Raw genomic sequence first — 20,080 nt, forward strand, 5'->3', positions numbered from 1 at the left:
ACTTAGAACTCATCTTATCCAAACCCTTCATTTTACCTGTGGGGAAACTGAGGCCCAGGGATTTGAATAGATTTACCCATACACACACAAGTAAGGGGTTAACATGTCAGAATTTAAACTCAAATTCTCTGACTCCAAATCCAGTGTACCAAGTTTGGGATAATTCAGGAGGTGAATACAGGTCTGCTGAATCTCAATGTAGTATTACTTCTTCCACCTTCACCACTTCTATCACCATACCCAGACATATGTATAGATGAGGAAGAACCACTGAAGGGATAAAGTTAGTGGGGTAGTGTTGATATCCTTTAGATGCATTTATCTGTGTGATGGCTGTGGGGTTATGCGTGTGGCCTATGACTTTGAAGCACAACAAAATTCACTACTCTAAGGAGAGAATTGAACCTATGAACCCAGCCTTATTAGCTGCTCCTCAGTCAATTAGCCATAGACAATAAAGATATTGATCCTGAATTAACTGATTGCCTAATAGACTGCCTTTGTACTATTCACACACCTTGTGACCCATGCCTGACTCTTAGAGATCCCAATCATCTAATGTTAGAGGTTTCCAGACAAGGTGGAAGACATGTTAACTAGGCAGGTAGAGCTGTCCCTGTGTATATTCCAAGTCCCCCTCTCTAAGGTATCTTATAACCTCAATGCCTGACATTTTGATCTTTCTTTGGAACCAGGTTCACATCTGTGTGAGGAAGTTTCCCATGGTGCTTACACTTGAGCATGCCTGCAGGTATATTTAGAATTTCTGAGAACCACTTTGCATGGTTGAGGGGGAGATGACTAAAATGTCTGGAATTCAAATAATGTAAAACATGACAACATGAACCTGTGGAGGTTAGATAAACCATCTGATTCTGATCACCCTTAGAAGTTAGAACTGAAAGTGATCTTATAGAAGAGAATATCAGAGTTAAAAGCATTGTCTTAGAAATAGAATGTTACTAGAAATGAAAGAATCATCTCTCCAGAGCTAGAAGAGACTTCAGAAGCCACATTTGAGACCCAGACATAAAGAGATTGAAGTCAAGGAAGGTTAAATGACTTGTTCAAAGTCTCTAAGGTAGTAATTACTGGAGGCAGGATTTGAATTTAGGTCTCTCGACTCAAAAAGGGAAATTACAGAACATCTAGTTCAAGTCCAACATGTAAACTCCAAAGCTGACTTAAAGTCAGATCCAGAGAAAGGATAGAGCATGTCCAAGGCTAAACATTTGGGTTGAGTAGAGAAAGAATTAAGCCTCCTCAAATAGAGTATTGATCTTCAACAAGAATATAGGTCCTGGGAACTTTGAGACTTTCAAGACATTTGGGGTTATATATTATCAAAAAGTCCCAAATAACTTATTCAATGCAATTCAGTTAAACAAACATTTATTAAGTGCCTACGTTGTGTCAAGCATGGTACTAGGCTCTGGGTATACAAGATGAAACCCAATCATCCCTTGATTTCAGGAAACTTATACTTTAAAGGGAAGTCACATATACATAGAAAATGAAAAAAAAAAAAACCTTCCTAGGGGAGCGCATTAGAAACAAGGAGGGGTTTAGAATTGGCTGGTTGTAGGGGGGATACTAGTAAGCTTTGAATGAAGCAAGAGAATTCAGGAGGCAAACATGAAAAGGATGTACATTCCAGGGGGATGAGGGAATTACATTCCAAAGACATAAGGGAAATCTGTTATGTCAAAGAATAATACAAGAGATAGAACTTAATGTATGACAAAGAGTACATAGTAGATTTTGGATGGAATATAGAATTCATGAAGGCAAACAATGCACAAACAACCCTAAAGAGGTTGTCTGGACCCAGATTGTGGAAGGTTTCAAAAGCTAAATAAAGAATCTTATATTTTATTCTAAAGGCAAGGGGAAGCCACTAGTGTTTCCTAAGCAGGGGAAAGACATAATAAGACTTATGCTTTAGAAATATCAAATTAGCAGCTCTATGAAGGATAGACTGGAGAAGAGCATTGACCAAAGGCTGGAAGTTAAGTGGGAGTGTAGTAGCTCCCTCTGGGCCCATTCTCCAAATCACAATGGATTAGTAGGTCAGGTTCATAGAAAAGAGAATTCTACTTTTCCCCATGAGGTTCTAAAGAGCAGTCTTGAGAGGATGGGATTTCTGAGTTTTTTGTTTTTTATTTTGTTTTATTTTTTCCTCAATTACATGTAAAAACTATTTTAACATTATTTTTAAATTTCAAGTTCCAAATTCTCTCCTCCCTTCCCTCCTCTCTCTCCTCCTTCAGAAGACAAGCAATTTGATACGAGTATAATAATGCAAAATATACGTCCATATTAGATATATTACAAAAGAAAACAGACCAAAACCAAACAACAACAAAGAAACAAAAAGATGTGTGTGTTGTGTGTGTGTGTGTGTATGTGTGTGTGTGAGCATGCTTTGATCAGCACCCAGACTCCATTAGTTCTTTTTCTGGACATGAATAGTATTTTTCATCATATGTCCTTTAGAATTGTCTTGAATCATTGCATTGCTAATAGCTAAGTCATTCACAGTTGATCATCATTACAATATTGTTGTTGCTACGTTCATTGTTCTGGTTCTGCTAGCTTCACTTTGCATTAGTTGATATGTGTCCCAGGTTTTTCTGAAATCATATTGTTTGTTATTTCTTATAGCACAACAGGATTCCATCACAATCATATACCATGAGTCCTCAGTCTTTCTGCCTCTGAAGTTAATTCAAAGGCTTTTCATGATCATATAATAATAACATCAAGTCACCATGGCTGAAACCAAGATATGAAAAGTTCCACATGTTGGATTGGAGGCAGGCAAAGAATGTCTGTGAATGCTACAAGGTTTGAACCATCATTGGCCAATTTCCCATGCATAGTAAACTATCGTGGTATTCACTAGGAAATATGATGAGGCCCTGAACTACAGTGATGATAGTGTGAATGGAGAGAATGGGAAAAATACAAAAGATAATTGTACAGGTAGAAAGTGAGAACTGATTACATGCGAAGGGTAAAGAGTATGGGAAAGGAAAATTTAAGGATGACTCTGAGATGGGGAACCTGCGTGACTAAAAGGATAGTGATGTCATAATAAAAAAGGAAAAAAAAGGAAAAGAATAGGAATGAAGGGGGTTGTAAAGATAGTTATACTTCAGACATGTTGAATTTGGTGTGCTTATAGGACCAATTAGAGATATCCAAAAGGAAGTTAGTAATAATGAAACTAGAGTTCCAGTGAGATTTTGGGACCGAATATATCTATATATCTGTATCTATCTATCAGAATTTTCATCATTGAGGTTGGAGTTGAACAAATGGTATCTTATGAGACCTCTCAGAGAGAAATTGTAGAGAAAGAAAAAAGAGGACCCCAGACAGAGCATGCATCTTACACAGAGAGGTTGGGACAGGGATTATCCTGCAAATAAGTCTGAGAAGTAATTGCTAGACAGGAAAGATGAGAACCAAGAGAAAACATTGTCATGAAAACTCAAGAGAACAAAGGGTGTCTAAGAGGTGAGGGTGGTTAGCAAAGTCCTTCACCTATAGAGAAGCTAAAAAAAAGTGAGAAAAACCCATCAGAGTTGTCAATTAATTGTTCATTGCTAATATTGGCAGAGAAGTTTTAATTGAGTGTTGAGGTCAGAAGTCAGATAGAAAGAGGCTAAGAAGCGAGTGGGAGGTGAGAAAGTGGAAGGTACAAATGCAGTTAATGTTATTTTCTTATTCCCCTTACCCCCCAAGAATTTGGTTGTGAAAAGGAAAGGAAATATAGGTCAATAACTTGAGGAGGTGATAGGATCAAATGAAGTATTTTTTTTAAATGGGAGAGATCTGGGAACGATTATAAAAGATATAATAGGAACAAGTGTATAAGGACAGATTGATAACTAAAGGAGTGGAAAAAGGTTATTGAAAGACCAAGCCTCTAGAGGTAATAGGAGGGAATGGGATTGAAACATGTAGTTGATATTTTCAAAGCCACCTCTATCTCCAAGAATAGAAGTAAGAAGAAAACAGGGAATGATTTTGAGATGATTTAGAATGTAGAGTCAATGTGTTCATGCCATTCAATCCTGCCTCCTCCAACAGATTGCCTCCTCTGTCATTACCACTTTCACTTATTTTCAATCTCTCCCAAATGGCTTATTTCCTACTACCTATAAACATGGCCACGTCTCTCCTATTTTGGAAAAAAAAACCCCTCACTTGATCCTTCAGTCCCTGCTATCATCCTGTTTGTTTTCTGCTCATTGCAGTTAAGCTGCTTGAAAAGGGGGGCTCTCATCATTCATCGTGATGTTTGTCTTACCCCTGGACTCCAATGACTCTGGAGGAGAATGGGAGGCTGATGACTGTGCAGCTCTGCCTCACTTAAATCCAATTTTTGCACAAGCCAAGTCATCACCCTCATGATGTCATCAATCATCTTTAAGAGGGAGGAATGAACAACAACCTGGAAAAGGCCATCTATAATAAATGCCTTCATTTTCTTTCCTCTTCACTCTCTTCTCAACTTCTTACAATCTTGCTTCCAACCTTATCATTCCACCAAAATAACTCTTTCCAAAGTTACTAATGATCCTGTAGTTCCTAGATCCAATGGCCTTTTCTCAATCCTCATTCTCTTTGACCCTTCTGCAGTCTTTCATACTGTTGGTCACTCTCTCCTGCTGGACACTCCCTTCTTTGTAAGTTTTCAGGACCCCACTCTCTCCTGGTCTCCCTCCTACCTGTCTGACAGCTCCTTTACTGGATTCTCCTTGAAATCACACACTCACAGCTCTACCTTGGGTGCCTTTCTCTTCTCTCTCTATACTACTTCCTTTGGTGATCACTTCTTGTGTATTTTGTTACCATATTTATGCAAATGATTCTAAAGTCTACCTATCCTGTCTCAAGTTCTCTGCTGTCTCCCATGTCTAGAATGCTTTCCCATCGACACTGACTACTGATTTTCCTGACTTCTTTAAGACTCCCACCTCCTATAGGAAACCTTCTCCAGCCCCTCTTAATTCTAGTTCCTTCCTTCTGTCAATCATTTTCTCTTTATTCTGATATAACTTTCTTTGTATATATTTGTTTTCATTTGACCCACTTCATTGGATTGTAAACGCCTTGAGGGCAGGGATATCTTTTACCCCGTTTTATATCCCTAGTACTTTGCACAATGCCTCACATATAATAGGCACTTAATAAATGTTTATTGAAATGAATTGAATTAGACAAAAGAGGGGACTCACTACACACCAGTTAAAGTTCTTTCAGTGAAATGTTCGGGGAGGCTCTCTTCTTGGAGAGTGAAAGGGTGGGGGGGGGGGGGGTGGCTTAAGGAAAGAAAAGAACCAGACACTGTTCAGAGAATCAAAATCAATCAGATAATTAGAGGATGGGACTACAGCCATGAAGGCACATTAACTATTATGTAATATAAATTTTTGGACTCAGTCAACACCCACGTATAACTTCTCCCATCTTAGCTCAGCAACCCTCATGTAAGACTGGAGAAGGTACAAGTGATCCAGGATTGTTGTTTCAAAAGGAATGAGTGGAGATAAGACAAAGAGCAAGAAAACAGTGTAGAGCTCAATTATTTAGCTATCAGGTAAATATTGTAAAGTAAGGAAAGAGAGGAAAGAACAGAGATGATGGCCTGAGTTAGGAGCTAGAAGTGAAGAGGACATATTTGGAGGTTTAGTGCACAGGGAGAAATTCAAGTATATGATGCTATGGTCAGAAAGAGGAGATGGCCATTATGGATAGTAAAGATGGAACACATATGGGATTATATCAAGGGTAGAACTATTCTTGTGTAAAATTGAGCTGAAGTTAGAATACAAATCATGGGAGCTGAGAAAGTGGATGGATTGGGAAGCCAGGATACTTTAGGAGATATTAACATGCATATTGAAATTCTAAAGTATAAAGACAGGGGTTGTGAGGAAAAGAGGACTATAAGCCATTGCTAAACTCTGAAAAAAAAAGAGGGGGAGATGACCTGACAGGTGGTAGAAAACACCAAACAGGATCTATATAGAAGGATAATAATTGTGGGGAGTGCACCTTCTCAAAGGAGGAGAGGTTGCTAAGAGATGGAGGTAGGAATATAGTCTTGAAAAGCCAGGGAAGAGCAAAAAGCATTCCTACTCCTCCCCCTGGCCTAGGGAAGTGAGAAGCATTAGCAGAGTTGCATCCAGTTCTAAATAGGATAGCTAGAGATGCACTATCTTCTGGCTGGGCTGAATGTAGGTGTCTGTGATTAAGAGGTAAAGGAAGGAGCATGAAGAGAATAGGTACAATATAAAACAGTTTAACAATAGAATGGGAGATCCAAAGGGCACTAGGGAAGGGTACCATGTAATGGGATAAGGACAAAGGAGGGATAGAGCTGACATAGATGAGTATCAAGGACATGTAACTAAAAATCTTAAAGTATTTTTTGTTGAGTTAGTAGGACCTGAGAGTCTGTATGCAAGGTGAATTTTTTAGTGTAAGTAGGGTGGATTTTAGTGTGAGTAAAGTGAATCTTTGTTATTATTTCTCAGCGTTCCGTTTCCCAGTATCCATAGCCATAATAATTTTCTATTCTTAGGTACTAGATATGAGTTCCTGCCATTATGGTTCAAAACATCTCTACCACACTTGCACGGAGTTTTACAATAGTAAATAATACAAACATCCGCTAAGGCTGCACAATGAGATTCAGGGATAAGGTGATGTAAACTTTTGAGGCTATTGCTATCTTCTTTGTCTGATGCCCTATAAAGCGGGTTGTCACTGGTCAGTGAATGGGGAACTCCTAGGGTTGAATGCACAAATGCAGTGTGTGCCTCAACTTGCCCCCATTGAGGCTTGGTGAGAACCTTAGGGTTGAGTGCACAAGCTGGAATGCTGTGCATGCCTTCATCATCCCCCATCAAGGCTTAGGGGGAATCTATGTTTGTCTCAACTGGCCCCCATTGAGGAATGAGGGGATTTAGGGGATGCACAAGTTGTTCCTCTCTCGATTGACCCCGTCAAGACGTAGGGGTAGTTGCTCCCCTTCTTGCAGACCCCTGCAAGAAGGGTAATTAGGGAATACTGTAGGAGTTTGGACTCCCATTATCAACAATCCTCTTCTAACAAAACTAGACTAGAATAAAGCAAGATTATTAAGCCCTTCTTAGTGTCTTTCCTGTCTGACCAGATCAAGAGTGAACCTGTGCAAGCCGCCATCCTGCATGTTGTGTTCATCTGTCTAACAAAGTCCAAAAGGGGCTATCACTTCCTTTGACTTAGGGGCCTACAACCTATGTAGTAGCTTAAATAGCAGCTGCATTTCTGAGCCTGGTTATTTTCCTTAATAATCAAATTAAAAGTCATACAGTGATCACAGAATATTAGAAATTTACTTTCATAATTTCTTGGTATAAGATCATTTTATCTTTAATTTGGAAGACCCTTGGAGGTCATCTAGTCCAACTTCAGTCAATATTTGAAGATCAATTCAATTGCTTTGCCCTAGCACCTGAATCAAAGTTTGAAAAGCATCCAGGTATTCCTTACACCAACCTTGTGATCAATCCTACAGGACACCTGATTGTATTATATATAGGTGTGCTCTTTAATTGAATAAGCCAAAAATAACCCTATGCATAGTGTACAACTCAGAAAAGTAATACATATTTATTAGTTTAAATGCCATGGGAAAGGCCTTCGCAACTTTCTTCCCAATCCATTATTAAGTTTTTCTTTTCTCTTGGCAGATTTTAATACTTCAAGGTGGCCTTGACCTTTCTCCTCTCCCCCTTCCTCTCCACCTGATTGCTTTTTAGTTGCAACCTTATCTTGTTCACCTGTCCTGATCTCTACCACTGCTTCCTCATTCCCCTATATCATAGCTATAGTGAATTCTCATCTATCTTTGGCAACCTATAGTCTCTCTGTTCCACCCCTTTCAGTTTCTTTGAACCTCCACCTCTCACTATTGCCCCTATGTGCACTTTCTGTACTCTGAACCCTCTTGCTTTCCACCCCAAACCACTTCTTCATATCCTTCCTCACCTTTATACAACCCATCTCACCAAATGCACTGCCAGCTTTATCTTAAATATTATTTCCCCCATTGTGTGAGCCATGTGACCTTTTGTTTGCAGACATCACATGAATATTCATAAGCCACTAATCATGTTTTATAAATCAGAATTCATTGTGAAATACATTAACCCCACCTGCTGTTCTCCCTTCCAGTGGGGAGAGAGTCACAGTCTCTCCCCAGGCTTTGCTCCAAGGTAGAAGGACAATCTTCAGATTGAATAAGTATATTCTGTCTCGCTGAATGAGAAGTACCAACACAAATACTTTTTCTTATGTACTATAGGCTGTGGCTGAACAGACTGATGATCAGGGTGGTGCAGTAATAATCGTTTGGATCATGGGTTCTTAATCTAGGGTCCAAGAATTTGTTTTAAAATTAAGTAGGTGGGTAGACAGCTAGATGGTTAAATCTATAAACAGAAAGCCAGCTAGACAGATAGATAACTGCAGTTTGTTATAATTTATTTCCTTTGCAATCTTATGTATTTTACCTTATGTTTTTAAAAACAGTATTCTGAGATGTGGTCTTCATCAAGGGTCCATGACACGCAAAGAGCTTAAAAACCCCTACTTTAGATAATGATATGTTGGGATCTTTCTTTTCCATCCTTTCTTTCTTTCTTTTTCTTTTCTTCCTTTCTTTCTTTCTTCCTTCCTTTCTTTCTTTCTTTCTTTCTTTCCTTCCTTCCTTCTTTCCTTCCTTCCTTCCTCCTTCCCTCTCTTTTTCTCTGGAATGACAGCAATATATATCTATATCTATATATCTATATCTATATCTATATATATTAGTTTTTAAAGAGTACAGGTCAATGAGGGAAGTGATTAGGAAGGTCATTATAGCTAAACAATAGGCTTACAGAATCTAAGGTGACTTAAAATATAGAATTCTAGAAGACAACATATGATGGAATAATATAGAGAATAGCAAAGACAGGCAGAATGCACTAGATGACTGCATTAGGGGTCCTGGATTCTATTACAAGCTAATTGGCTGTGTGAGCATGAAAAAATTACATAACCTTAGTTTCCTCAACTATAAAATGAAGGAGTTGGATTAGGTTATCTTTTTTTAAGTTTTTTATTAGGTAATCATTAACATTTTTTTCAGGTCCAAACATTTATGAATCTATAAATTTTAAACAGTTAGTGACCATAGAGGTTTTCCGGCCAAAGCTCCCACTCAGTACAGGAATCCTTTCTAGAGCATAGGTCTCCTTGATGACATTTAAGAGTTTGAAACTCACTGTCTTAGAAGATGACTTTTTCTGTGTTGGATAACTCTAAATGTTAGAAAGGTTTCCCTTATTTCGAATCAAAATTTCATGTCAAACTCAAATTCAGCAAACTTTTATTAAATGTCCCACTATGTATAAGGCATTCTTTCACAAAGTTTTCTGTTTTTATTTTAAAGTTCATAATTACAGGAAATGATAAATTTAAGTTGGAGAACTTAGAAAGCAAAGATGCCATTTGCTTTTCCTATTCCATACAATAAATTACAATACATGTAATTTACAATTCCTATTCATTCAGGTCTCCAGAAATTTATCCTTCAAGTTTAGAAAACCTGATCTAGTCCAATCCCCTCATTTTACAGATGAGACTGAAGTCTAGAAAGTCAAATACAATAGCCCAGAGTTACAGACAAAAAGTATCAGTGCTAAAACTGGAACCCAAGTCATTTGATTCCAAATGCAATGTGTTTTCCTTCTATACTGTGTCACTACCCCATTGCCTGCATCTTGAGAAGCACTACTTTGTCAATGTTTCTCTTTTAATAGAACATATGGCCTTTGGAAAGGAACACAACATATGGCCTTTGGAATGGAACACAAGACTCTAGAGGAGGTCTGAATACAGAATAAAATATCCCTCTTGTCTCCCTTGATCTACATACTATATTTTGGTTCCTAAAAATGAGGACTACTGAGTACATGTCCACAGTTTGATTTTCAGACCTCAACACTGGCAGTTTTTGAAATGGCCTATTCATCTGTCTCCCTGTAGAAGTGGGAGAAACTGAGTGAATCCCACAGAGATATGAACCGGTGATTTCCAGGAATCTCAGTGATAGATGTAGGTGCTTAGTTAACTAAGCCCTCCTACTAAGCCTGTTTGCTTCTCTGGCTGTATATAATTTCTGTTGGTTCTCGATGCATGGTTACACTGTCGATGCTCTGCACTTCTGTGGTACCTTTCATCTGTAGAGCTCAGGCTGCATTACAAACAGTAATTAATTAAGCTCCATAACACCCTGATGAACTGATTATAGAGAAACATGATCTTGCCATTCAAAGATGTAAGCTAAACTGACATGTCCATCACAAACTGAAGCTCCTCTTTCTAAGGCTAAGAAAGAGTTGAAACAATGGTGTTGATGAAGCAGGTTTCCTTCCTGCTTAGCCACTACTATCCTATGAGGACCTGATTTTACTGGTAAGGAAAAGGAGACACCCTGGAATTTGAAACGCATTAGACTTGCTGTATGTTGTGGTGGAAGAGTCTGGGCTTGGAGCCAGAAAAACTGAGTTTGAAGCCTAAATCATTAACACCTACTAGCTCTGTGGTCCTGAACAACTAGTTTCCCCTTTTATGAACTTTGATTTTCCCACCGATAGTTTTTATGAGAAAAGTATCTTATAAATTTTAAACTGATATATGAAATGTTGGTTCTATTATTATTAATGGGGGGAGAGGGACTGGAGTTGTGATTTCATTGATATAGGGAACTTCCTGGAGAAGATACTCCCTCTACCAAAACAGGTTGGCACCCTCTCTAAAATTTGGAGAGGTGACCCTGGCACTCAGAGGTTGAGACTTGCCTTGAGTCACACAACCACTATGGGTCACCAGCAGCAGGGACTTGAAGCCATAAGTCAGCTCTTTATCCATGATTCCATGATGCCTCACCATCGTTCTTAACATTATTATTATTACTACTAAAAGTAAAATCTTATGGAAAGAGTACTTGAAGTCAGAAGACCTGGATTCAAATCCTAGCTCCAAACTCAATCTTCCTGTTTGTAAAATGAGGATTATATTCCTTGTTATTGGTTCATCAACTAGCATTTATTATGTTCTATATTCCATGTACTAGATAGTGGAGACACAAAGAGAAACAAAACAAAGCAAATGAAACAAAATGAAAACCAAAAGACCTTCCCTGCCCTCAAGGAGCTCACTGTTTAAGGAAGCAGACCTCAAGTAAACAACTACATACAAACAAGATGTAGTGAGGATGAATGGAGGGTACTCCCAGGGGGAAGCCATTAAAATTGGAGATTGAAAAGGGCTTTATGCAGAGTGTGGGGTGCTATGTAGCACCCCAGGAAAGTGTTTTATTTTTTGATTTTTTTTGAGGAAAGTGTTCTACAAATCTTAGTGCTATAGAAATGTCATTTATTATTAGTTAATCATTTCTTATTTCATTGATGGTTAATTTTTCTAGGACTCTCTACCATGAAAATAATTTATTAAAACACCAAAAACAAAGAAATAAAAATAACAGGACTTTTCACTGAGTTCCTTTAAGTATTTGAGTGGGGTGCTTGTTCATTTGGAATCTCCTTAAGTGTAGGAGCAATGTCTTCTATTTCTTTTACATTTTAAACAAGATTAGTCACACTGTAGGACCACAAGATTTTAGAACAGAAATGGACCTTAGAGACTGGCTAGTCTAATCCTATCATTTTTTCAGATGAATAAATTAACACCCCAAGAGGGAAAATGATTGGCCCAAGACTACATAAGTGTTTAGGGTGAAAAATAGAATACATCCCTAAGTCTATCTGACTCCAAATCTACTGTCCCAAGCTGACCCTACATTTGAGTTGAATTCTCCTGTTAAAGGCTATTGAGGAAGGTATTTATTTTCTGTTCACTCATTCCTTCATTCATTCGATCAACATATCTTTACTGATTTTTTTCCTTTCTTCTACTTCTGAAATTCTAGGAGTTTATCATTCAGCTGTTCACTAAGGTTTGATAGATGCTCAGGTACTTCTCAGCATTCTGTTCAGTTAAGTTGTCACCAAAGTTTTTCCTTTAAGCTATTGTGCCAGATATAAAAATAACTACAGCTGTTTTGCATTCATATTTTGCAGCCTATTTGGAGGCTCATTAATATTTGATCAGTAAATTATCATTTTCCTTTAAGTACTGTAGGCAGTTTAAGAAAACCTGCTGCATCTTATGTGTGACTTTGTTCAATCTTTGGGCTAATGTTTTCTTGTTATTTTTCCAGAAGAACACATCTACAATTCCATAATACAATCCACTGGAAGAATTAAACTTACTGTACATACTTCTGAGGAGTGTATGTATGTTTTCTGAGGAACGAAGCATAGCTATTTAAAGACTTTACGCATTCACAGAAGTATTTTCAGTTATTATTTGGTTTTAGTGTTGCTATGACCAGATCATAGGTTTTCCATGGATTTTATTCTAGCAAATAAATCGAGCACATGGTGGGATTTATGTCTATAGAATACTAGAAATCCACCAAGAAGTGTCTAAGACCAACCACTAAATGAAGAGTAAAAAAAAATCCCCTTCAATCTTTCGCTTTTCCGTTTTCTGTGACCTTGGATATGTCGCATCACCATTTAGAGTCTTGGTTTCTTCACCTGTAAAATAAAGATATCGATCTTATTCTTGTCTACCTCCCATATTTGTTATGAGGGTAAAATGGGATGACAATAATGACAATAGAATTTATAAAGTATTATAAAGTTTGTAAAGCAATTTACATGTGTTATCTCATTAGATCCTCACAATAATACTGACCTTTATATAACACTTTAAGATTTACAAAATGATTTTTATACATTATCTTATTTCAGCATCCCAAGAACTCTATGAATTAGGTACTATAGGTATTATTGATGGCATTTTACAGATGAGAAAATTTAGGTTTACAGAAGTTAAATTATTTTCCGAGATCATACAACTAGCAAGTTTTAGAGAGAGGATTTAAATCCAAGTCTTCTGACTCCAGGTCCAAGATGTTATCCAGTATGTCATACCTCTCTCATCCATTTATTCAAACTGTTTCCAAGGCCTATTGATTGTACCTATGTAACCTCTTTCACATAGCACCGCCCTCTCCTCTGACGTTGCTCCCTGCCTGGTGCAGGCCCTCATCACCTCACACCAGGACTATTGAAATAACCTACTGATTGGTCTCCCTGGCTCAAATCTCTCCCCACTCCAGTCCTTTGTTTACTCAGCTCTCAGAATGATCTTCCTAAATGTCAGGTCTTACGGTAACCCCCTCCTCCCAACCCAACAAACTCCAGTGGCTCCCTATCACCTTCAGGACCAAACAAAAAATCCTGTGCTTGGCATTCAATGCCTTTCATAACTATCCCCTCTCCACTTTTCCAGTCTTCTTACACTTTACACTCCTCCCTCCCCCTTATTATATTCTTTGATCCCATGACACTTGTTTCCTTGTTGTTTAGCAAACATTTCCCAGCTTTGGGCATTTTCACTAACTGTCCCACATGCTTGGTATGCTTCTACCTCATTATCTCTGCCTCTTGTCTTTCCTGACTTCCTTCAAATCCCAGCAATAATCCCATCTTCTACAGGGAGCTTTCCCCAGTCTCCCTTAATGCTAGGGCCTTCCTTCTGTTTGTTATCTCAGATTTATTCTCTGTATATCTTGATCATTGTTGGAAGGTCATTTCTCCCAGTGGATTGTGAGCTCCTTGAGAGCAGGGACAGTTCTTACTATTCTTTGAATTCTCAGTACTTAGCATAGTGCCTAGTGCATTACAGTTGTTTAGTAGCTATTTATAAAATGATTAAATGGAAATTATTTTTTGACTGTAATTATGAGCTATTATTATTATATATTAATTTCTTCCTTTCTAAAATGAAAGGTTGAACTATCAGATTACAAATATTCTAGCTCTTGAGTTCTTTATTGTGTGGTCCTTTCAACTAATATTTGAACTGTAAGTCAGATGTTATAGTTAGTTGTTCAGTCATTTTTTCAGTTGGGCCCAACTCTAGTGACCCCATTTGAAGTTTTCTTGCAAAAATACTGCTGTGGTTTGCCATTTCTTTCTTCAGCTCATTTTACAGATCAGGAAATTGAGGTAAATAAGGTTAAGTGACTTGTCTAGGGTCACATAGCTAGTAAGTGCCTGAGACCACATTTGAATTCAGAAGGATGAGGATTTCTGACTTCAGGTCTGTCACTCTATCCATTGCACCACCTAGCTGCCATAGGTCAGATGAAAAGAAAACTATTCAACGTTTAATTTTCTTCAAGGTACTAAATCTCAAAAATCAGTCCTGAAGGCTAGTGTGGTAGGGTGAATCCCAATCCCTATCTATGGCTGTTTATGTGGCATAAGGATGTTTTGGTGGGGGTATTAGACGAGAAGGAAGAAAAGTTGAGGTGCATGGAGAAAATGTCAAGAGTTTTTGTTTCATTGAGCCAATAAGAACCAGATCCAAGACTGACTATATGAGCATACTGTTGACCCAGGAAGTAAGCCAGCAGAAGCTGCCAAGGTAGTAGGCTGTTTTCCTCAATTAATTCAAAGGTGATACCTAGCTATCAGGGAGACAGCTTACTCTTGGACTATGCTCAGGAAGAGGATAATGGTAACATGCTCATTGGGAAATGGTTACTGAGAAATTCTCTAATGTTTGTTTCATTTTCTTTTCTGTTTTAATTGCAAGTTTCTACTCATTCTCTAATGTGGTTTGCCTATGTTAATTGTTAGACCAGTAATAAATGAGTATTTAGAAGTAAGTGGACTTTAAAGGTCCCTAGTTTGATAATGGATTGGGGGCTCAAGCCCCAACAGAGGTATATTAATTTGCAAAAAGACCAAATTGATCTCAATATTCTATAGAAACTCCAAGAGATATTGGAAACTAGGTTATTTTGTATTCTACATTCCAATATTTTATTTTCTAGCATCCTTTTCCAGCTCTTAATTCTAAAATATCATATATGCTTTATATTCTAAGATTGTTTCTAGCTCCCACATTCCACAGTCTATTTTCTAAGTTTTGGAGAAGTTCTAATGTCATATTATTTATTGAGCACCTATTACATGCCTGGGAAAGAGAGGAAGGAAAGAATAGAAAATAAATGAGAAAAAAAGGAAACCGAAGACACTGAAACAATAACCAAAGTTAGAAATGTGGAGATGAGTCCAACATCAAGCGTTACATTCTATTAGAGGTGTTGTGACTGTACTTGCAATGGTATCTGAGCATCTGACACTTAATTCAGTGGTGAACTTTAGAAATAAACCTAGTCTCAGAAATAACTTTCTAGATTGTAATACCTGTCTCTAAGGGCTTCAATGTCCCTCTATCTCTGCTCTTCCTTCCCCCTCTCACCTCTTTCCCCTCAAGCCCCTTTCAATCTGCAACAAAACGAAGCATTCCAATACATTATTCACTTCTAGTGAAAATGTCAGCATTTTCTTTCCTCTCTGAGTTTATTGTTTTCTCTAGTTTTCATCCTTGTCACTGTTGCCATGGTCCAGGTCTCAGCGCAGGTGTATGTGATATTTTATAATAGAAAAGTTGTAAGGAAAGAGTCTCTTAGACACACGGGAGTTGAACAGCTGAGATATACAGAGACTGGAGGTTTACATTAGCACCTATGGCTTAGGCTGTAATTTGGGCTCCAATGAGACAGGACCTGGGCAAGAGATATAGATCAACATGATCAGACCCTTTTTAGGATTAGTAAAGCCTAAAGCCCTTGAGGGCATTCTGGGGCCAAATTACCTTTGAAAAAGTCTCAGTGGTGGCTAATAACCAAATTGCCAGCAGATCTCAGGATATTGATATAATGGTAACCAGGTGAATTCTTGACAATTTTCTCCCAGACGATAGAGACCAAGGACATTGCTGGGAAGACAATCCAAGAGCAAAGGCTGTAAATTCAAATGGAATTCATAGAATAATGTAATTTAATTCTTTAGAAGTATATTGAAGCTTGAAGGGACCTTGGGATGTAGAATGATAAAAGAGAACATAGGATATTGCAGCTGAAAGAACCTGAGTGATCCTCTAGTCTAAGCCCTGCATTTTCCAGAAAAGTAAACAGTTCCAGAGAGAGGAAGTGACTTCACAGAATATTTAACTATCTGTTCCCAATCAATACCTGATCAAAAAATCTCTTCTAAAAATTCTGAGTTTGTGTTCGTCCAGTCTTTAACTAGGACTTCTAACAAAGGGTGACCCACTACCTCCTATGGCAACTCATTTTACTTTTGAAGCTCTCCAATTCTTAGGAAGATTTGTTTTTATTTCTATTTATTAAACCTAATTGCTACCTTTCTGCAGCTTCCATTTTTTTTTTCTCATAGGTTTGCTTCAGTGTTCCTCTTCTTTCCCTCCCCATGATGAAACTAAATCCCTGTTGCACAGCAGAGTCCTTACCTTAAAGTATTGAAGACAGACATCATGGCTCTAAACACTTTCTTTTCTCCAGGCTAAATATTCCTAGTCCCTTCCACCAATCTTTGCTGGGCAGGGTCCTAAGTCCCACCTCTTTTCCTGGTCATCCTTTTCTGGGTCTTTCCCAAAACTAAACAGAGTACTTGAGATGTGGTCTGATCAGAGATTAATATAGCAAAAATATCGGATAGATAGAAATATATGTGTGCATATATATACATATATACATATAACATATATACACACACACATACATACAACCACATACCTACAAATAAATACATGCACACACATATTAAATATATATAATATAATATAATATTGTGTATATATATATATTTACTTTATCTCTATTAAGTTTCCTTTAATTAGATTTGATCCATTGTTCCAGTCTTATGCCATACACTTGTGGCTCACGAGTGGATTTGTTTTCTTTTCTTTCAGAAATAGGCCTGAACCTAGTGCTACTATTCACATGGTGTGAGTTCAAGTGCTCTTGAAGGGTCTTTATTCTTCTCCCTTAAACTCCTACTGCCTCTCACTGTGCCTAGAATTTCACCATCAAGTATATCTGTGTTGGAGGTAAGGTATACATGTGTGTATGAGTGTGATTGAAAGAGCAGTAGTTCTGCCATTAATTTGTTCCCTTGTGACCTTAAACAGAGCAGCTGGGTAGGTGCCTCAATGGAGAGACTACTAAAACTGGATCTGAGTTCAAATGTGGATTCAGACGTTTCCTAACTGTGTGACCTTGGACAAGTCACTTAACCTATTTGCCTTAGTTTGCTCATCTGTAAAATGAGCTGGAGAAGGAAAGGCAAACCACTCTAGTATTTTTGCCAACAAAACCCCAAATGTGGTCACGAAGACTCAGACACAACTGAAACGAATAAACAACAAAGATCTTAAATAGGCTTTATGTTGCCCTTAATTTCCCACATCTGTCAAATTAGATTTTTGGCAATGGACAATCTCTAAAGCTCCCTCCAGTGCTAGCATCCCATGATTCTGTGTATTCATGCAGTCTCCTGTTCCCGGTTACTGCTGTATCTATTCCTTGTTTTTCAGGCGAACTGAAATCAAGCCATAAAGCTGAATTAAGTGTTTATTTGCACTGCTCATGAATACAGGATTTAATTGTGCAAGAACATGTTCCCTTTTATCTTATTGAATTACCTCTCTGTCTCTCTTTCTCCCCCCCGCCCCTGCCTCTATGTCTTGGCTATTTTTGGTTAGATCGTCTGAAAATCTTAATATATCAATGACATTTATAACACATGTTAATAATATAAAACGTCAGTGCTCTATTTGTAGAAATGACTACTGATGTGATGGGAGCCTTGTATTTTAACAGTGACTTTATTATAAATATGAGGAAATGGTTCAATCGTTTTTGGAAATATGGGAAAAAATAAGATAAATTTTGCTTCTCTCTAGTCTACTGTAAGGTTTAAGTAATAGGTTCATTTCTGGTAGATTTTACATGAATTACCCTTTCAAGTGAACAAACACTTAGAAAAAGCATGCTATACTTAAGGCACTGGATTTTGTGCTAGGGGATAAAAAGATTGAAAATAGTACAGTCCTTGCCATCAAGTTGTTTACAATCTAATAAGAGTGTGTGTGTGTGTGTGTGTGTGTGTGTGTGTGTGTGTGTGTGTTGTGACGGGTATGTTGTGGATATAATGTATGCTGAAATAAGCATAATGTAAAACAGAGTGTGATGGTGAAACAGAGAAATCCAAACCCTTCCAAGGAAATATATCAAAGGGGAGATCATATTCAGGTACGGGAATCTGAGGTCTGATAGAGGAAGTACACTTGAAATGAGTCTTGATGGATTTCAGCAATATGGAGATGGAAAGAGAATAAGCATTTTTAAGCATCTACTCTGTGCAGAGCACTTTACAAATACTATTTCATTTTATCTTTCCAACCACCCTGAGAGGTAGGTGCTATTATTATCTACATTTTATATCTGAAGAAACTGAGACAGACAACAATTAAGTGACTTGCTTAGGGTCTCACTACTAGGAAGTATCTGAGACTGGATTTGAACTTGGGTCTTGCTGATTGCAGGATTAGCATTCTATCCACTATATAATCTCACTGTTTAGGAGAATCCATTGTATGCATGGAAACCCCCTGGATTAAAGAAAATAAGTGGGATATAGAAGGATGAATTTGGGGAATAGTAACTAGTTTAATTTGGCTAGAATGTAGAATGTATAAATGGGAGGCATGTGAAATAAAGCCAGAAAGTAAGTAGGCTGGAGTCAGATTGTGACATTAAATGCTACACTAAGGAATTTATATTTTATCCCATAAGTAGTCAGAGCCATGAAGATTTCTGAGCAATAGAGGAAAAGTATTTAGGAATGCTGGGTGACAGCTAGACTAGAGCATTGAAAGATTGAAAGCAAGGAGAACAATTTGGAGGCTGTGTATACGCAAAGAAGAGATGATAAGCACCAGAGCTTGGGCAACAGTGGTGTCAGTGGAAAGGAGGGGATGCCAGAGAAATCATGTAGGCAATCATGTCCCTCATGGATGAAAAGGACAAGGCAAGAGTCAAAGATGACTGGGGTTTTAAACTTGAGTGATTGAGAAGATGGTGGTGCCATTAAAAGAAATAGGGAAGGTGGGAAGATAGAACAAATTAGTAGGAAATATCAGTGTTGCAGGTAAATGTGGGATTCTTAAAATAGAATTGTAGACAGTTCTTTGAGAAGTATGCATTAAATAGGTAAGTCAGAGTTTTTATTGCAGCGATCCCTTAGGAAATCCTGACTAACATCTTCCTTAGTCCTTTACAGATCACTTCTCATGCTATCTGTGCAGTTGGCCAATCTCAGTGATAAATCTTTTACTTTTCCATGGAAATCTCATTGGTTAACCCATGGTTTTGTTGAGGGCTGGGCATCCCACATGGCAGAGAGTGTGTATTCTGTGATCAGTTATTAAGCTCTGCTCATTTTCCCTTTTAGTCCCAATATATAGAAGGGTATTAGGACTTAGAGCTAGAAGGACCTTAACATTCATCTAATCTAATTCCCTCATTTTACGGAAGACATTTTACAGAAGAAGACTTAACTTTAGAGAAATTAAGTGACTTTTCCATGGTTACATAGGTACTTGGTCACCAACCTCCGAAAATTCCAACTTCAGAAATCCTATCTAATGCCTTGACATCATGAGAATAGTCATAGTATATTGAGTGGTCCAAGCTTAGCCTTTCTCTGGTATTTCCTTCTCTTTCATCTTCCTTCTGGACTGAACTAATCCTTTCCTTCTAAGTCAGATGCCCTGTTAAATTTTATATTTTGTTGATTGAAGTGAACACTGTACCACCAAAATACTGATTGCTGATAATTTATCTTGCGTGGGATGTCAAGGAGCACAAGGATCCAGACAAAGGTAACAATAGAAGAGATGAATAACTAGGAATTCAAGATGGAACATCAAAGAGCATAAAACCTAGGAGCCCTCTGCAAGTGGAATAAAAATATCCTTGACTTTGGGACCCAGCTACATCATCAATATGCTATGATCTTGATAG

Source organism: Notamacropus eugenii, chromosome 1 (assembly GCF_028372415.1).
Source record: "Notamacropus eugenii isolate mMacEug1 chromosome 1, mMacEug1.pri_v2, whole genome shotgun sequence".
Classification (NCBI taxonomy): Eukaryota; Metazoa; Chordata; class Mammalia; order Diprotodontia; family Macropodidae; genus Notamacropus; species Notamacropus eugenii.